Here is a 19327-nt window from a genome sequence, read left to right as displayed (position 1 = left end):
CCTTTAACTCCCTGCAGGGGGGTCCAAAGAGGATGAAGCCTGACTGTTCTCAGTGGTGGCAGATGGCAGAATAAGGAGCAATGAGCTCAAGTTGGAGCAAGGGAACTTTAGGTTAGATATAAGGAAAAAAATCTCACTAAGAAGCTAGTAAAATACTGGAACAAGTTAACTAGAGAAGTTGTGGATTCTTCATTCTTGGAGCTTTCTAAGACCTGGCTAGGCAAAGCCTTGGCTGGGATGATCCAGTTGAGGCTGGTCCTGCTTTGAGCAGGAGGTAGACTAGATGACCTCCTGAGTCCCCTTCCAACACTAGTTTTCTATAATTATATGGTCAGTCACAAAATCTAAGAGGAAGTTGTTATAAGCAATCTCTAAAAAAATCACCAAGGCCAGACACTTGATCAGATGAGTGAGAATGGATGGAGATTTTCCCAGACATAAAGTAGGTGTGCCTATTGATTTTCAGGAGGTGTTTATCTCCTCACAACATTTTATGCCTTTGAAAATATCACTATATATTATACAAGTATCCTAACTTTTTACTGGTGGAACTGAAATAAACTACGTGAACTTCACCTGTAAGTAAATGAAGGTATAAGGTCCAAGCACTGAGAAATGCAGTATTTACAGGGCAGTCTAACACATGCTGGGGAGTATTAATTTGATAAATTGGCCTTTCTTTTTTCTTCCCACATTGTTCAACATTGCCATTACTGTTCTGGGTGGTTAATTCTTTGCCGAGGCTGCCGATTCTCTCACCTTAGGTAACGAATCCAAGATGTCCCCAATGTCTACCTGCTATCTCCTAGGGCATAACAGATTTGGAACCAGTTCTTGAGCACCTGCTGAAATCAATAGTGGTTACAAGCCCAATGAATGAATTTGCAGGTCTGCATTGTTTAAATTTCTCAAGAGGCTACTCTTATTTTTTTTAGGAATTTGCCCAAAGGAAGTTGAAGAGAACATATTACATCTTTTCCACTAGAGCCGAGATCACTTTAACCTAAGTATGAACACCCTGTCCCTACTTCACTTTCATTTAGTTCCATTTCTGGCCACAAGATCAATATTTATGCTTTAGAGATCATGACCAAAGAGACGTCTCTTACTCAACACAAGACCACAGGCATCTTTCGCATTGCACAGTATTCATGTTGTAATATTGCCAGCTGGTGATATGCAAGGCTGATACTCTCAGTGCTAATGTAACACCCACACACACTTGGGTTGTGTATAGTAAAGTGTATGCTTTTGGGTGTTGTGTATTGTCTTTTATTTGTGCGTGTGTGCTTTTATGTGGGCAAGATGGCCCCTGTTCTGGCCATGCACTCTGCGTCTGGAAAGCTGGGGCCCATATCTGGGCAAAATATGTCAAATCAGAAGATTCTCCAGGCAGACTGAGCATGAGAAACGCTGGAGCATGGCTCTCCCTAACTGGACAAGGCTTGGGTGATGTCACACCAAGTTGTATAAGAACAACTCAAACAAGGTTTTTCTCATTCTCTCTTGGGGCTGTCAGGAGCTGCACAGCTGAATTGGCAGTCAGAAGAACTGCTCCCCATGGCGGGGGGGTGTCACTGGAGAGGCAAGCAAATGCTGTTGGAAGGGCAAGCCTCAAGCACAGAGAGATAAAGTCTGTCTCAGAGTTTGAGACCCCTATTTCCTCCCTCTTCCCTGCCTCCTTTCTTTGAGTGGGATAATACCATGGGGGTATTAATCCCTGGTGCAGATTGACCAGGAATGGGGTCCTGGCAGTTACTGGCCACATGGGCCTGACCCTCTCTGTTGTGTAATTGTAGTGTGCCAGCATAGTGTATAGCTGAGACTGGATGTCCAGGCTGCAGCCATAGGCCTGGGCCCTTTTTGCTGTTTCACAGCTATTATGTTTCAGCCTTGCTCCCCAGCCATATGTTTGGCTGGCAGATTTGGGCCGAAGTAAAGCCTGGCATGGTTAGAGTCAGGGTGAGACCTGGCTCTTCTTGTTGCAGTAGATGCCTGGCCGGCTTCTGCTGCCCAATTCAGGCCCAAGCCAAGCCAAGATAAGCCTGGCCTTTCCTCTGAGCTGTTTTTGCAGTTTTCTGCGCAGCATAGCTGGGATTAGGACTAGGAATGTTGGGATGCAGGACACTGACAAAAGCCGAAGTTAACCCCTCAAAGCCACCAGGTGGAAGTGGAGATGGGTACTCTACCACTTCTCCAGGAGCAACAGAGCCCCTTGAAATGCAGAAGGACCCATACTCTCAAGCATCACTCTGTCGTGCAGTGAACCCACAGGGAAGCTCATAGGACTCACTGGCATAGGCGATGCATGCCTATGCCTCCTGAAGCTGGGGGCACATGGTGACTGCCTGCAGGTGGTGGCGATGGTATTGGTGGTGGGAGATGGTGGCAGCGAGCGGGGACCAACCATGGGTGACTGTGCTGACGTCAGCAGCAAGGGCGGATCAAGTGGGGACTGTCTGCAGGTGGCTGCAGTGGTGTCGGGGTACCAGCGGTGTGTGGGGGGGGTCCCTCCATGACCAACTGCTGACCAGGGGGGTGGTTCCCCCATGGCCAGACACCAAACCCGGAAGTGCCAGCGGCACGTCTCGCATTGGGGGGAAGGGGGGAGACACACGACCAGAGCTCTGCCTGCCCCCCCCCACCCATTGCCTAAGCTGAAAGCTCTCACTCTCAGGGCGGGCACCAGTGCTCTCAGGGAGTGCATGTGCACCCTCGTGCACCCCCTCTGTATTGCCCAGGCTCACCAGTGTGGGTCCCCCTCTCCAGCCCATAGCTGCCCATAGGGGTGCAGGCCCCCAGAACTAGCTGTCAGGCAGCCCCAAGTCCCAGACTGCCTGGGTATGGGTGAAGCCTTCCCCAAGAGTGTGCCACCTATCGACTTTGCTTTCTAGTAATAGCATTTTAAAATTATATTTAGTGTTTTCTTTTGTTTTGCTTTTATTCTCTATAACAATTTTGGGTGTTTGTGTTTAGACTGCTTGCAAGGAGGGGGTTTTGTTTTTATGGGACACCCCAGCAGACTTAGTGTTCCCAGATTTCTGGGTGGGGGCTCAAGCCACTGGTATAATTTGTGGGGTACTCCAAAACGTGAACCTGGCCCTTTTTTCTGCCAACCAGTGCCCAGCAGAAGGGTTACACTAACATGTTTAATCATTGTTGCAGTCTCCAGCGAAAATGAGACATGCCCTTCTCTCCTTCTCCAGCTCCCCTAACCAGCCAGACAACAGAGCAGTTGGGTGCAAGGAAGAAAAAGAGGTACTGTGCATTTCTTGGAACAACTCATTAATTGCATGTGGTGTGAATAAATCTAAATTTGGCTGGGTGCCACAAAGTCGGGTCTTAGGGCAGATGGAATAGCAGAGTCAGGGATGGAAAGAGAGCAGGGAACTTTCCACATGCTATTCTGGACACTGAAATAGAGTTTATAGAGACTCATAATGGGGAGCACCTGCCCATGTCCAACTCCATTTACATCCCTGGCATTGCTGGAATGTGCAGAGTTATTTTGAGTTGCAATGAGCCATCGCTGGGGATCTAAAGCAAACACAAAGTCTGTCCTGTCCTCTGCCAGCTAGTCCGTTCGTTGCATCAAAGTAACTGCAGCCTCCTAAGAAGCTTATGCAACTGTGCTTGAGAACGAGAAGGTAGCAGGTGCTGAAATCTCAGGCAAAAATGAAATTGCTTTTTAAAAGGCAAGGAAATGGCTTCTTTCTTGTGACTAAGTAAGGTAGATATTGGTTATTTAAATGGTATATACCTTCACTTTCCGATTACAAGCAAAGTGACTCAGCAGCTCCCAAGCAAACACATTGGGGTATCAGGCCCAGGCTGTTTCTAAGGGTCTTGAAAACCTCTTTACTTTGAAGCACCAATTTTTCTCACGTGAGATCCCAATTCCACCCTTTTGCTCCACTCCAGCCACTAAGAGGTGCTAGATAGATGGTTTAAAAGTGGCACTGTAGTACATACAAGCACTGTGGCAGAGGACTGAGGAGTGCAGATCGTGACAAGGAAGACTGCCTTGCACTGAAATCCAATTCTGTGATCCACAATGGAACAAAACTCCCATGAAAGTCAACAGAAATTTTGCTCTGTTAAGGATCTCATTTGAAACAATATGCCATCTCAGCAATATCCAACATATTCTTCAGATATCTGGTTTGGGGTTTCCAGGGGGAAAATATTCCAAAAAAGAAACAGTTTAACCTACTTCCTTTTAACTTCACTACCTTAATTCCTGTGATGTTGGCTGTGCACTGTGCTGGACAGTTGAATATGGACCTAACAGCTTAGTTTTGGCTCGAACTGGATCACACGTCCTCCACCTTCCTATAAGCAGGCTAAACTGAGCAAGAATGACCTTTGGTCATATGGTAATTGTACCATATGCACAGGAAAAGGACTTCAGCAGCATGCTCTTTAAAATCACAGCACACTTCTCATTCTGAGCTGGCTGAATAATTAGAGATTTTAATTGCAAAAGTGTTGCTGCTATTGTCACATTTCACAGATTGGAATCAAACAGCCCCATCATCTACATGCCGTTCTCTTTCCTCACTATGGGGCTGATCCTGGGAGAGGGGGGACGGGAAGCTGTCACTGGGCCCAATCCTTAGCTGGTGTCAATCAGCAGAGCTTCCCTGGGATTTATACCGGTGGACTGAGGATCTGCATTGCTCAGGATCAGGGTTTAGCTGTGCCGCATTGTGGTGGAGGGTTGCTATATGTTATAGTTGTTTATAGAAATGGCTGCCTTTCACAGGCAAGTGTGAAAAGCGATTCCTATTTCTATACAGTAATCTGTAAAGTTTCCAAAGAGCTTTCCAGTCCTTCAGGGTGAAAGGTGCCATATAAATGCAAGATGCCATTATTATTTATTGTTTCAACTTGACAGAAAGATGGAGGGTTTCATTTTGACTTTTATATTTCCATTCACTCTACGCTTCTCCTTTGTTTCATAACTTTCTGACATGCAGAGGTTTCCTTCGTGCTCCTTCAGAGGAAAGCAAAGAGAAAAGGTTGGAATTGAGAGCCAGAAAATGCTGGAATTGTTGCTGCATCAAGCCAAGCATTTAGAAGAAAAAAAAACAAAACAGCACAACATGAGATAATTTTAATTATTATTGCTTGTATTCTTGGCATACTAAGGATCACTATTGTCCTTGGAGTCCTGTATCCTGTGTCTGACAGTGGTGGGTACTGGATGTTTTAAAGGAAGGAACAGGAAATCCTTTAGTGACCAATTATGAAACAACATGCCCACAAGGGAAACCTCTTTCACAAAACCTGTCAATTAATGGTTAGGTTTTGCTGCTTGTTTCACTTTTAGCATTTGTTTCTGTGCAAAGTATTCCAGTAGTAGATGTTCCTCGAACCCGAGTATCTAACTTTCCTTGACTCTTATTCACTAGCGTATTGTGGCAGGGAGTTCCACTGGATAAACAGCCAGCGTGTAAAAAGAATATGTTCCTTTCCTGAATATTTCCTTTCCTAATATCCTGTTGAAATAACCTTTACTTGTTTACTCATTGGAGCATCCATGAACTTTGATAACATGGGGGGGGGGGGGGGAATTGCTTCTAAGACAATCTTCTTACCCAGACTGATTTATATCCTATGTAAACTAGGTCAATAACCCTCTACTAGTCAAGAGCGGGTATTTAAAAACAAGGATGGAACAGGAGAAGTGCAGTGTTGTGCCTTGCAGGGGACTGGAAGGCTATCCTCATGAAGCCAAATTCATCCTTGCTGTAATTTCTTACCATACTACTCATTTCAGAGGCATTACACACACTTACTTAGTGCGGGGGAACAGGCTGGCTAAGTGAGCCATGCCCCTCTAGTGAATGGCCCGCATAAGAGATAAAAGCCTATTACTGCTCCCATCTACTGAAGTGACTTCTTTAGCACAGTTGGTGGAGACTGATTCTTACTTTCTCCTCTTTAATCTCCATTGACGCCTACATCCCTGAATTATAAATGCATTTGTCCTTTACTATTATATTTTTAACCTAAAGCACTTCTGATGTTATACAAATGATTATATTCATTTGAACACTGATGATAAGACAGAGTTAAGACAAATGTCTAACAGGCAAACCACAGTGCATTATAGTCTCTAATACTTATGACTCTAATACTTCCAGAAGACAATATGAATCCTTCACAGCTAAAAAGACTCATGGATATGGATTTTCCTCTGTTGAGTTTCTTCTTTGGAATGCATTAAATCATTAAACAAATTTTATCTCAAATTCATTCAGTTATGCCATGTAGTTAGCCTAAATCTTTCCATGGCCATTGCCTCCCCCAGTCTCACTCTGGCTTCTTCTGCCCACATGAGAATCTCATGGGGTGAAAATTCAGCAGTACGCAGGGGCGTGATCAGGTTTATTGTAACAAAAGGAAAAGTTTCCCAAAATAAAAAAAAAAAACAGGATATTGCAAATGTGAAGAGAGTAAAAGGAAAGCATCCATACAAAAGAGACATATCAGAAATTGCAGACTAAGTCTCCTGGAATGCTCCCAAGATTTATTTTCCTTTGTAAATAATTATTTTGAATGTTATGTACAAGATACATCCCTGCCTCCTCAGTGATTAGACCACTGGACTTGTAGCACCATGTTGAGTGGTTAGAGCACTGGAGTAGGAGACTGGAGACCCCCAGATTCCTCCTCAGTCATCCATTAAGTTATTATGTGATTTGAGCAAATTATTCCCCCTAGCTTGTGCCTCAGCTTCCCTCCCTAACCTCCATTCATAATGTATAAGGCACGTAAAATCAGTTTCCAGCTCAAATTTGGGGTGCAGTTCCCCCCAAACCCCTGCAGTATATCATGTGTGTGGTATATATTTAGTCTACAATATCTAAGTCAATTATTGACCCATATACCTGTTTTTGCATTATACAGTATATGAGATGAGAGTCTACAGTCTTCGATGAGTTCTTGATTGTGGAGTAAGTATCCAAGCTTTTGGAAGCACATCCAAAAGGACCATGAACTCCAAACCTCTTGAATTTTCTGCCATTATGGATCTGGCAGAGTTGAAAGATGAACCAAATCTTAGAAGGAAATAACTAGATCACAGCTGAAGTGTGTGGGGCAGCAGCCCGAACTCACATGTATTATATGGCCATGGTTCAAGAGGCCAATTCTTAATAGAGCGTGTACGTGTTGCTATATGTGTGTGCACATGTTGTACATGTGCATATGCAGATGATGACTGCAGAGATATTTTCATGTCAAGATTGGGCAAAGATGCTTAAATAACCATTTGCCATTGTTGTGTATTAACTCATTTGCTGTGAGTCACCACACAAACCCACCCCAGGGAAAATATTTGGAGCCTCACAACTCACTGAGTTAGCATGTGCACTACTGTACCCCTTTACAGGTATCACAACCCTTCTGCTTGCTTGCTGGCCAGCGAGTGAAAACATGATTTTTCTCTTCTGCCCAGTTCTGGGTGTCACATAGTCCTGGGAAAAGAGAGACGGGAGCAATCTCAGAAGTTGCGCTTCTGTCTGACCCCTTCTAAACAAGGGTTTGTGGGTATCCCCGCATCCCCCATGCACTTGTGTAAAATCAGCAGCATAGCAAATGACACAAAAAGGTCACAGGGAGCCAGAGAGGAGATGCCAAGAAGAAAGTAAGAAAAGGAAAGAAAAGAGAAAATGACAGGAGAAAAAATGAATAACGGGTCCAGCTGCTGGTATAAACTTCCCCAGGGAAAGGGGCCATAGTGCTTTTAGGAAGAGGCTTGCTACATACCAGCCCCCCTGGCTCCTGATGCTGCTCCCTCTGCTGCTCGTGTCGGAGTTTGAGGGAGCTTGGGAAATCCGTACCGTCTCTCTAACGCCGTCCAGGTGGGGTCTACATTCCTCTTCCCTGGCTCCACGCTCACCATTAGAGATTCCGACAGTTACTAGATAAAGTTAAAGACTCATGTAGTGATCTTCACACTAATTGGACTGTAATGTATAGCCTCGGTCAAGCAAATCTCTCCCAGCACTCCTCTCCACAGACGGCAATCAAGCCATTTACAGAAGATGCATCGGCTGCTGGGACCCTGGAGTAACCTTAAGCTGCACTGGCCTTTTAGCAGAAAACACAATTAATTTTGATACTGAAGGGCAATTAGGACTCAGGTTAAAATAAAAAATCTTCTGAACAGAGAATGTCAAAGACTGGGAAGGAAACTATTTCCCTCGTATGCAGTGTGGTGAAGGTCTGTATGCATAGCAACTGTCAGCTCATGTTCATCCAGATCACTTTATACAGCCCCTTCTCATTTGATCAAATGCAAATTCAGATTAACATGTCCAGCACCGCAAACACCTCTAAGACTGAGTGCCATTTCCCTTAACTCTTTACTGCTGGAAGAAGCATCCATTTCTAATGACTATGTTTGCTGGGAAGACTGGCTTTAAATCCCAGAATTTAAAGAAATGACTGAGTGTATTTGCTCTATTTTGCTTCACTTTTAAAAGAAAATGTTCTTTCCACTGACACTATATATATCATGTCTTAATGCTATCATTTCAGACATTTTATGTACTCCTCCTTAGAAACACATTCGAGGGTTTTTTTTCCCTCTAAACCATATCTGCATACACCCACGCACTGACACACATGCAAGACTTGGCTAAAAGTTTGACCTTCCATCTGTACACTGCCTATGAAATGGATGTAATTCTCTGGAAATATACTTTTTATATATAAAACAAATGTGCCAGTTATCTTTTCTCCCCATAAAATACATAAATCAATACATAAGTTAATGCTAATCATAGCTATCAGCCCAGCTCTAAAAGTACAAGGACAGCCATGTGACATAGCATGGAAAGCAAAGCATATCCTCATTGGAAAAAAAAAAAAACCCAATCCAAACCAGCAGCAGTAGGTAAAAGTAAGCAATTGTCAACTAGAATCATAGAAAATTAGGGTTGGAAGAGACCCATTTAATCCACCCCGCTGTTCAAAGCAAGACCATCCTCAACTGGATCATCCCATCTGAGGCTTTTGTCTAGCCTGGTCTTAAAAACCTCCGAGGATGGAGATTCCACCACCTCTAGGGGTAACCTGTTCTGGTATATTCAATACTGTGACGATGATGCTATTTAAAGCTGAGGAATAATGGGGGAAATCTAAATTCAATTCAGACTGATATCAAGACTTCCGTTGACTTCAGTGGGTCCTGAATACCATCTATTACTTTTGAGTGTCCTGTGTAGAGAAGAAATATTGTGCGTGCACACATCAAACAACAATCGTATTCTGAGTGGAACTATGCACAGGCTTGTGCCAAAAAATAATGGCCAGCTTTGGCACAGAAAAACAAGAGTTGCCCACTAGCTCTGTCAAAACATTAGAGAGAAGACGTAATGCAGGCATTTTTTGGAAATAAACAGAGGGAAGTATTTAGAGTGAGGCCTTCGGTTTAAAAGATTCATACAGTTTTGCCCCAGATTCAAAAATTACCTTTGGCAACAGCCCTCTGTGATGGTCCCAACTCTTAACAAGTAGAGACCATGTCTGCAGACATACAGAAGTAATCTTAATGCACTTGACTTCAAGGCAGCTTGGGTAGCCTGCATCTGCCTATCACCAATTCTACCACCTCTATTGAGATACTGCCATAGTTGTCACAAGATTCACTTGAACAACACTTCTACTGATACTAAAGAGAAGGGGTTGCATCACATTGTGCTCCTTGAGGGGCCTATGCCTTTGGAAGTCACTTGTTACACTGGTCTGTAGCTGATTGACCCTTCTACAGGGCCCATCTTTCCTCCAAGGCTTCCCAAAAAATGGAAGATGCCTGCAGCAAAGGATTTTGGTAGTGGGTTTTTTTGGTGGGATGCGTTACATTTTTTGTTCTATTCCCATTGCCATCAGTGGGTAACTGAGAAAGTCTATTTGGGTACAAGCTGCCAGTTTAAGTTTATCCAAGCACCTGGAGCTTGTGTTAGATTATTATTTTTTTTTATGCTGTTAGAACAAATCTTGATCTATAAGTAAATAATAAATACTAGGAGAAACAGTTCCACCGTTATGGCCTCATATTGGGTAAGAGCAGGGGAGAGAGGAGAAAAGGGGACCTTTACACAGATGGAAAATCAAGAAGTTATTTCCCTTGTTACTGCTAAAAAGACTCATTTTTCTTTGTCTTCCCAGGTTCTCTTTTCTATTTGCAGAGCTCTCTACACTGCAGTAACCGTTTTCTTGTCTGAGGCGTATACAGCAGTCCCACAAGTTGTACTTGGGAAACCACTAACTGATGTTAGATTTACACAGTGGGTAGTTTTTATATATGTTTTTCTTAAAAGCAACATCCTAGGGGAATCCCTTGGAGGCATACACAGCATAAGAAGCACTAGCAACCGATCAAGCATGTTAGAGGTTCCCAGGGTTAAATCTATTGTTTTCAGGGATTGATTCAATTTCTCTTTTGTCAACCAGTTTAAGTGTAGACTTTTATAAGTTCCAAGGTTCCTTTCACATCAGCTGTAAGGGAGGGAGGAGCAGCCTCGGGCAGGGGAACTTGAGACCTTTAAGTATAAACACCAAAAGTATGTGTATTGGTATGCCGCCTCTACCATGGGCTGTGGACTAACTCCACTAAGTGAGTCCATGCCTTCTTTTTAGTTTTGCATTCCCTCAAGATAAGTGGAGATGATGTAGCACATTGAATCACCATGCTTATGGGCTAGAACACTTGGTTCAGATATAGTAGTACCTCGAGGGAAGTGGAGACGACCTAGCGCATTGAATCACCATGCCTATGGACTGGAAGACTTGGTTCAGATATAGTAGTACCTCGAGATAAGTGGAGATGACCTAGCACATTGAATCACCATGCTTATGGACTGGAAGACTTGGTTCAGATATTGTAGTACCTCGAGGGAAGTGGAGATGACCTAGCACATTGAATCACCATGCTTATGGGCTGGAACACTTGGTTCAGATATAGTAATAGCTCATTCGAACTTTGAATCCACAATCAAACTCATACACAGGTGACATTCACAGATGATATAGCAACTTCTTTCCCTTTATTTTGTATGCTGTCTTTCCTAGGCTGGCCCTATAAACTGATAAAAATCAATCCCCATTCACCTTTCCCATATGAACAAGTAAGACTACTTGCGCGAGAAAAGGGAACATGCTTGGTGTCTGACTAAACACTTGGAAGGATCTAGCAGAGATTAAATTCAAGATGTGAAAAGCACACAGATAGCTAGAACCTGGAAGTACTGGCAAAGTAAGAGTTGCAGCAAGCATAGCTTTTCCCCTAGGCAATTCTTCATTACTATTTTGGGGAGGGACCAGGAATTGCAAACTGAGGATTTGCCAGACTAGATTAGAGCAGCGGTTTATGTAGTTCAGTATCCTATCTGACCATGTCCACTGCCAGATACTAGTGTCAAAAGAAGAATCCCTTTGGTAGGCATTGAGGAGATTACCTGGTGCCAGGGATTGTTTCTCTCCAGCCTCCAATATTTAAAAGGTGTTTTATGCCCTGAAGCATGTTTAATAAACCTTCCTTTTTTATTTAGTGGATACTTCAAAACTTCATACTGCCATGACAACTCTACATGCTCTGGTCATATGCCCCAAAACTTCATACTCACCAAGCGCTTTACTCAAAACTTCCTACTGCCTCATTTCACAGGAAACTCAACATGCCCCAAAATTTCGGAAGTCCAAAAGAAATCAGTTGGCCTTGAAAAACAACCACCACAACAGCAGCAGCTGCTAAGAAAAAGGAAGAAATCTTCACACCAAAAAAGTCACACGAAGAACCGTTTTTTCCCCCTGACAATTTTCAGAATTCAAAATTTCCAACCAACTCTGTTGATAAACAGTACTTTGTACTTTTATCCAACTTTCCACCCGAGGAAGTAAAACACCTTAGAACACTATTTAATTAACCTTTACAGCCCCCTTGTGTGCAGGGTATTATTGTCTCCATTTTACAAATGGGAGGACTAAAGCAGAGGGAATTTAAGTGACTTCCCTAAAGTAACACTACACAGCAGGTCTGTGGCAGAATGAGGAATAGAACCCAGATCTCCTTAGTCCCAGGCCTTGGCTTGAAATAGTATAAACCTCCATCCTTTTCAAAGGGTGAAGAGTCAGGTCATTTTTACTATTACTATTATTTTACTTAAACTGATGGTATGCAGCCTGCACTACTAAGCACATCTAAAAAAATCCTATATAATTGGAGCTTGTGTAGGAGTGTACAAGAGGGCTGAAAAATCAGCTCTTTCATTTTGTTTAAGGGCTGTACACAAATGTCTCTGGTGGAAAATAAGGAGTCTTTAAGAATGATGTGTGACTTCTAGTGATGGAGCCTGGATTAGCGAGGGTATTTATTTTTCCCTTCATTAAGAAACAACTTATCATTCCAGTAAAGGAGCTGTTAATGAGTTTGTTCACACTAGCTGAGAAATGACTGCAGGATACTCCTCAGAGAACTTACTCTGAATGCATACATAAACCAGAGTCGGAGCACTAGGTATACAGAACAACCTGCAGAGAAAAGGGATTTTTCTTCCTCTATCAGTTCAGCATTAGTTCAACAGGTTCTGGAAGGAATATGCAGATTTAGAGCATGCAGGGTATAATGTGCACTTTGGAGCCATTACCTGACTTTTGTTAAAGGGATATATGTCAGCATAAAACTCCTCTATTTAGGCTTCTGATGGGAAGTGAAGGAAGAGGAAGTACTTTGTCTGCACTCCACCCGCAGATCCAAGACCCACCCATTCTCCGAGAATAGCTGCTTGCGTCCGCTAAAATGATCAGAAGCATAGGTTGGCATTTACAAAGGAACCTAAGGGAATTAGACACCCGTTCTCTCATTGAATTTCTGGCCTTTGGCCCCACCTTGTACTATAGAAATGCACCCCTCGCCGATTAAAAGGAAGCAAACTGAAGTGTTCTAGCTCTACCCGTGCAACGGCCACTCAGGTCATGACAAAAAACATTGCATGCTACACTCTATTTTTTCTGCAGACTACTTCTTTGGTATAAAGATGGGGGCAGTTTAAATATTTTTTATTTTTTTATTTTTTTGCCTACACTTTTAGTGTGGCCTTGGTCGACTGGCCTAGTGCCAGTGCAACCCTGAACTGGACAAAGTTTGGGATTCCCTCGTGCTGGAAAACATTCACTTGGCACCATGTCAGATGCTTACCCTTTCGACATTGGAGGTTTTGCATATGTGGGTTAGGACACTATTAGGCCGTGCAAAGCTACAAGAGAACTACTTAAACAAGGCTGCCTCACTGCACTTTAGGTGGCTCAGAGATGAACCCGTGACTCTTCCCAACAATTTTGTTTTGCTTCTAACAGTATTGGTTATTTATTTATATAGTTGACATATGTGCATGTATATTTAAATGCCCTCACTGTCAGCCTATTGTCCTCCTATTAATGTTTTCAGCTGTTTTGAAAAGCAGTTTCCGATTCAACGGCATGAGGAATTGTCAGGTTTTTGTTTGCTTAAAAAAATAACAAATGGTTGCACTTGCTCTTAAAAACTCCACTCTTACCCTGAAAAGACCCACCCTGACCTCCAAAATCAAATCAGTAACTTCACTCCTCTTCATTTCCTCATCCTGTGTCTAAAGTCAGAGGAAGCGGGTTGCGACCTTTTGCACATAATCTGACATACGGCACGCAGGGACGGAAGGCAGAAAATCATCTCAACAAAAGGCCGGAGCTCTGGGTTAGGTGAATTCAGGAAAAAGAGAGATAGGAAGCAGCAGTCATGTCGCCAATTGACTAAGGAGATTCTGGCACCAGCCTGGGTGTGAAATGTTAGGTCATTTCTAATAAGGGCTTGGTGAAAACCTTCAACTCACACTGAAAGATATGACACATAGACAGTTATCAAGGCAACTTTGGAAAGTAGTTAGGAAAGCATTCTTCTTAGAGACAAGCAGGTTTCAGCTACATTCATCAGTGCTGAGTTCAGCCACCTAGTCCTTTAGCGATGTAGCACAAAAATCATGTGAACAGCTATGGTTATGTCCATTATTTTAACACTGAGGTTAAGTACAGACACTCAAAAAGCCCAAGACTGAGTTGATTCAATATTTGCAGGTAAGTCTAACCTGCATAGATTGAACCGATAAGCAAGTGAACAGACATTCACTTTTGATTCCAGAAATGCAGCCACATGCCTGCAGTGGCTTAGGCTGGAAGCTGGAGAGTGCTACAGCACACCTCCCTGTTTAGCTGGAGCAGACAGCTTGTGTCAAGTCTAGCCTGCCCACCCTGCAAGGAGGAGTTTGCGGTGGAGGTGCAAAGCATCCTGGGATGCCGGGGAACTGAGAGTTAACTTGAACCTAGAGGGGATCCAGGACAAAATTCAAATAAACCGTTTTAACTTAAATCAGCTGAGTCTAGTACTACATCCATCCAGGTTTGCCTTAAACCAGTTTTGGCTATTTTGAAAGCAGTTTATGTGCACCGAACTTCTGTTGTGTTAAATTTGAACTGGTTTCTGATCATGATACCAGTTTATGTTGAATTTCTGTCCCTAGACCCAGTGCTCATCTGTCTAGAGAAAGTATGCACATGGTCAATATAATCTGAAAATCTGAGTACCGCACAACTATAAATGCATTTTTTTTCTCCTTTGTGATGTGGGGAAAGGCTCCTGTCCTCACTTTACAGATGGGTAGTCCAGATAAATAGTGACTGAATGGCTTGCCCACATCACCCACAATGTCTGTACAGGAGACTGGGAACTGAAAACCAGATCCTCCAAATACTAAGCTAGTATGCTGATCCTAAGCCATAGTGTGTAGGTGCATGAACCACCAACACCCGTGTCAGACAGGTCACACCTCATAAAGAGCCGCAAGTTCAATTTGGACGAACACTTGCAAATCTGCCTAGCTTCTCCAAACTGCTCAGCCCTCATAGGCAGAATGTTGCTTTTGAGACACAATCCTGTGATTTCTGTTTTGCCTTTTTTCACTTTAGGCTGCAAATACCACAATATCCTTTTTCCAGGTACTTTGCAGTTCCTTTAAGTGTCCTAACTTAATTAAGGAGTGCAGAGGCAGACAATATGTGACTATATATAGATATATAAACATAGATATGGCTAGTAGCCATATCTTCTCAACATTTTCACACTTTAAAATGGCTTGAATGGGGCTTGAGTTATTGATAAATGGTTCACTGTAGCTCCTATATTATTCTACCTTTTAGTTGATGTGTTGTTGTTGACTTCATGGAGAGCCGAGTCAAGCTCTCTCACCCGCGCTCCCCTATTGACAAACCCCCAGAATTTGACAGATTATATTTGCCTATCAATGGTATTAAAAATTTTGTTACATTGTCCTTGGACCCTGCCTGTGTCCTCTACCTGAATTAAAAATGAAACCCTCCTCTTTCATCCTCCCACTGACTTCATTCCCACTCACCATCTATTCAGCTGATTACGTTTAACACTGAGTGTATTTTATTTCTTTTATGACTTTGTCTTGCACAAGAAATTCCTGAGTCCTTCCAACCTCATGCCACATATGACTGTCTGTCCCTCAGAAAAATCAGACCATGCCTTCAGAATAAGAATTGGCATCGAGTCAAAGTCCTGGAGATGAAAGGAAGGGTTAAGTTTACTTTCAATATTGGAGGAGGATTCGGAAATAAATGTCGAGGTTAAAAAGTCCAGATGGTAATTCAACTGTATCCTCACTATAAACATGATTTGATTTATGGGAACCACTAATGGTATCTCAGTTTAGATCTGGATAGCTTTGCTTTCTCTCATCTGTAGCTTTAAATTCATCAGATTCTTTCACTCCCACCATCAATCCTTCACTACAAAGAGATACTACTATCAAGAATTTGGGAGTTCTTTAAAACTCAGCAATTGATAAATGTTAACAATCCTAATCCATGCAAATTACTGTCTGATGCCTTTATTTATAATACCAAACGGATGTGCTTATTCAAAGCATTCAAAAAAGAGCTTTGATAAGTTCAGGGCTCACAAAACTGTATCTCCTTTTTGCTTGCTTCCCCTCTGTCCTGTGAGGATCAAACTGAATCAGTTTTCACTTTTTTCTGATGTTGCGATTATTAGGTTTCTCAGCTTTGTCAGAAAAATCCATCAGAAATGTTTATCTCATGGGGCAAATAGCAACAGAACAGCATGTTTATCACTTCAAGGGCCATAATCCACAGGCAATGGTGGCCCCAATCCGGTTTGTTTTAAAACACAAACACTAAAAAAGAAAAATGTCCAGGCTTAAAATGTGCGATAGAGATGTGCAGAACTCTGCCAGCTCTAATTTCCGTTGCTTTATGTCTCTATATTTTGAACTACAATTATCATGCATATACTCTCAAATCCCAAGGTCCTTACTCACATTTTAATAATTCTATAGTCAGGAAAAAACTCCAGTGGCTTCCAATATTGAAACCCTCATGGGGCCAAATTTTGCAGAGGCCTTAGCATAATTTTGTACCCTCATATGAGTTGCACTAAATTGCAACTGCAGTGTACAGCTGGAAATTAGAGGCCAGATTTGGGAGTTGCTGACTGACCACTTTTGAGACCCCAGCCTGAAATGATCCCTAGTACTCCAGTTATGTTATTGCTCTGTGGTGTTAGACTGTAAGTAATCTGAAGGTACCTGGAACATATGAGTAAAGGCCCCTTTTATGTGCGCCGCTGAAACTCAAACAGAGAAAACAAACGCACACAAAATTCAATGGAAAAGCATCTATAAGATGTGCATTGTTCACCATACCACAAAGACAAACACGGAGAATGGCAAATAACTTGCTTGTATTCCTTAGATTTACAAACCCAGGTACAGAAAGCCGAAGTGTTTCAGATGCTCTTATCAGTTGCTTCAACGCATGGGGGGGAAAGCCTGATTACCAGGACCTGAGCTTTAGGGGGATTTATAGACCAGTTGATTAGCCAACGTCAACTCTGAATTGTACACGTCTAAAACCCACCGGTTGTTTCCAGCAGCCTATCAGCATCTCTCCTACCTTCCCTGGATGGAGAAAGAGAGAGAGATGGGAAAAAGCAAATGAACCTTACATGACAGATGTCAGCTATGTTGTTTACTGCGGTGCTGCTGAGATTATGGTGATTTGGGTGCTACAGGAGAGAAGAAAGCAGCGTTAGTCAGCTCATTCTTATTACATTCTTTATCTCGGAGATCACTGTACAAAAATAATGTGGGGAATGGAAGCGGCTCTTCGTCGCTTTCGCTGCACGGAGTAAAACTCCCCTCGTTAGTTTCTATGGAGCATTACGTTTCATTGGCTGAGGAGCGGGAGTCCGCTCTCGCACTGGCTTGCTATGCCATGATGGTTAAGTCACTGAGCTTTTCCGTGCCGGTTGGAGGGGACTGTTCTGCATACCAACACTCAAAAGGTTTGAATTCAAGCCAATTTCAGTATGTTGGTACCAACCTGTATTTGGACACCGCTTATTCGGGAACAAAAGAAACTGAAAAAACTAAGTGTAACACTTAGCTAAGTCAATTTCTATGCAAAATAAGAGGGTTTATACACATATTTTGACCAACCTAAGTACATTTTTTTTTTAGGAAATTAAAATCACTATTAATTTATGGGCAGAAAAGTCATGGGCTTATGCAAGTTACCCACCAATGAAAATTTGCTTTGAGGTTGATAGTGGAATATTCTAATATTACTATTAAGGTATCTGTTATGAAAAGAATTGCCTTTTGCTACATATATGTGCTGATGGACTGAATCTCATTTAACTTATGAAACACTGAGGCCTGGTCTGCACACACACGAATCACTCTGCTTTAGTTAAATTAGTGCAGAGTTATAGATGGACACCTTTCACACTGTGCTAGTGACTCACTTAAAACTAGGTTTATGCTGAACTAATACAAATCTGATTTGAACCCAACTAAGAGTATCCCATCCTCATTTGTTCTGGTTTTTCTAAATCAATTTAAATCTCACCTTCATTTAAATGGTGTGTAGCCCAAAAGTAAAGCAGTTAAATTCACACTTAAAAAAAAAAAATAAAACAGCAGTTTTAAATCCATGCAGTTGCATTCTTATTGCTTCTCTTGTAAAGTCGCTGGGATCCGCTCTGACCACATCACCTATATTTTCCATGATATGTGCGGCATATTTGCAGAAATAAATGGGAAGATGTTTTTCCCATATGTGCATGAACTCTGAACTCCAGGAGTTCAAGTGGGTTCAGTTGTTCTCCTCAAACTGTCATTCTAGTCCTAATTAGTACATGGTGCTGTGAGCAATTTAAATGGAATATATTAATAGAGGAGAATTCAGAGGAGAGGGGAAGAAATCTCCCTTACACCCCTGCCTGCAAAAACTCTTAAATAAACAGGGGATTTCTTCAGGGTGCCCCACAGCCTCCTCTCCTCCCTTCCCTATTCTTAACAATAAAGATTGAGGGTGGGAGACGCAGAAGGTCCGGATGCTGTTTGAAAGGGAGGGTTTCCCACAGGAGAAGACAGCTGGAGACTCCTACTGCTTGCAAGGAATGGTGGGGGATGGGGAGATGTTGAAACTGAGCCATGGTGGTTCAGGAAAGTGCTGTTTTATTTAAACTCTCAAATGGCTTGACATGCCCCTGGTACTTTCACTGCCTAATTATAAATGAAAGGAAAACGGCAAGAGAATCCCCTCCTGTTGACCATCTCCCACTTAACAAGGCAGCACATGTCTCAGTCTCTACCTTTTTAGCTCTGTCCTTGCTTTTATCCTTGTGCAATTTAATCCTAACTCAATTATATTATTACAGCGTGTCACTTTGAGTCACTTTCCCCCTTATTGGCATATGGCTCTTTTCAGTTTCACTGCTAATTCTTTTCCAGTGGACTTGTTTAAAACGTACTCATTTTCTGCTTAGACTCTGTGTTATTCACGCATCACATTTCTGCAATGTCTGGCTAGCTTCCTCAGGAGGAGGAGAACGGGAGCCGGGGATCTTTGCGCTATGCATACATTTGCTAGAGTTTCCATGCAGGATTGTCAAAACACAAACTAGATGGCAGGAAAGGTGAGCAACATGCCCCATCTGTCAGAAATGTGCAGAAGAGGCTGGCCTCACTTGGGTCTATTCCAAAGCTGTGGGCTTGGAGTGACGAGAAGTGCTGAGTGAATACTGAAAACAATTTTCTATCAATATCTTTTTTTCAATTTGTGAATGTATTTTGCTCCAACTGGGTTTAAGGCCTTTTTGTGTTTGCTTTCTGGTCTGTGCTAGCAAAAGACGATGGCTGGCAAGAATTTTCCTTCCATTTTACCCTTCTTGTTG

General features: G+C 42.5%; 1 long non-coding RNA gene across 4 annotated transcripts in view; it reads right to left on the bottom strand.

Moving 5' to 3' along the window:
* LOC109280705 (uncharacterized) overlaps nucleotides 1-19327 on the bottom strand; it is a 58011-nt gene that overhangs the window by 24492 nt on the left and 14192 nt on the right. The window contains exons 1-2 of one of the 4 annotated variants that reach the window (XR_009455550.1): nucleotides 11640-13364; nucleotides 7777-7930 (exon numbers count right to left, since the gene is read on the bottom strand). The exons of 1 other annotated variant lie outside the window; for it this stretch is intronic. This is a non-coding gene — a long non-coding RNA (uncharacterized LOC109280705). Of the gene's footprint in view, nucleotides 1-5006; nucleotides 7485-7776; nucleotides 7931-11639; nucleotides 13365-19327 lie in introns of those variants that run through there. 2 more of the 4 variants (XR_009455548.1, XR_009455547.1) reach the window with 2 other exon arrangements.

The sequence above is a fragment of the Alligator mississippiensis genome, chromosome 11 (genome assembly GCF_030867095.1).
Source record: "Alligator mississippiensis isolate rAllMis1 chromosome 11, rAllMis1, whole genome shotgun sequence".
Taxonomy (NCBI): Eukaryota; Metazoa; Chordata; order Crocodylia; family Alligatoridae; genus Alligator; species Alligator mississippiensis.
The sequence above is the reverse complement of the archived record's forward strand: the minus strand, read 5'-3'. Positions and strand labels throughout refer to the sequence as shown.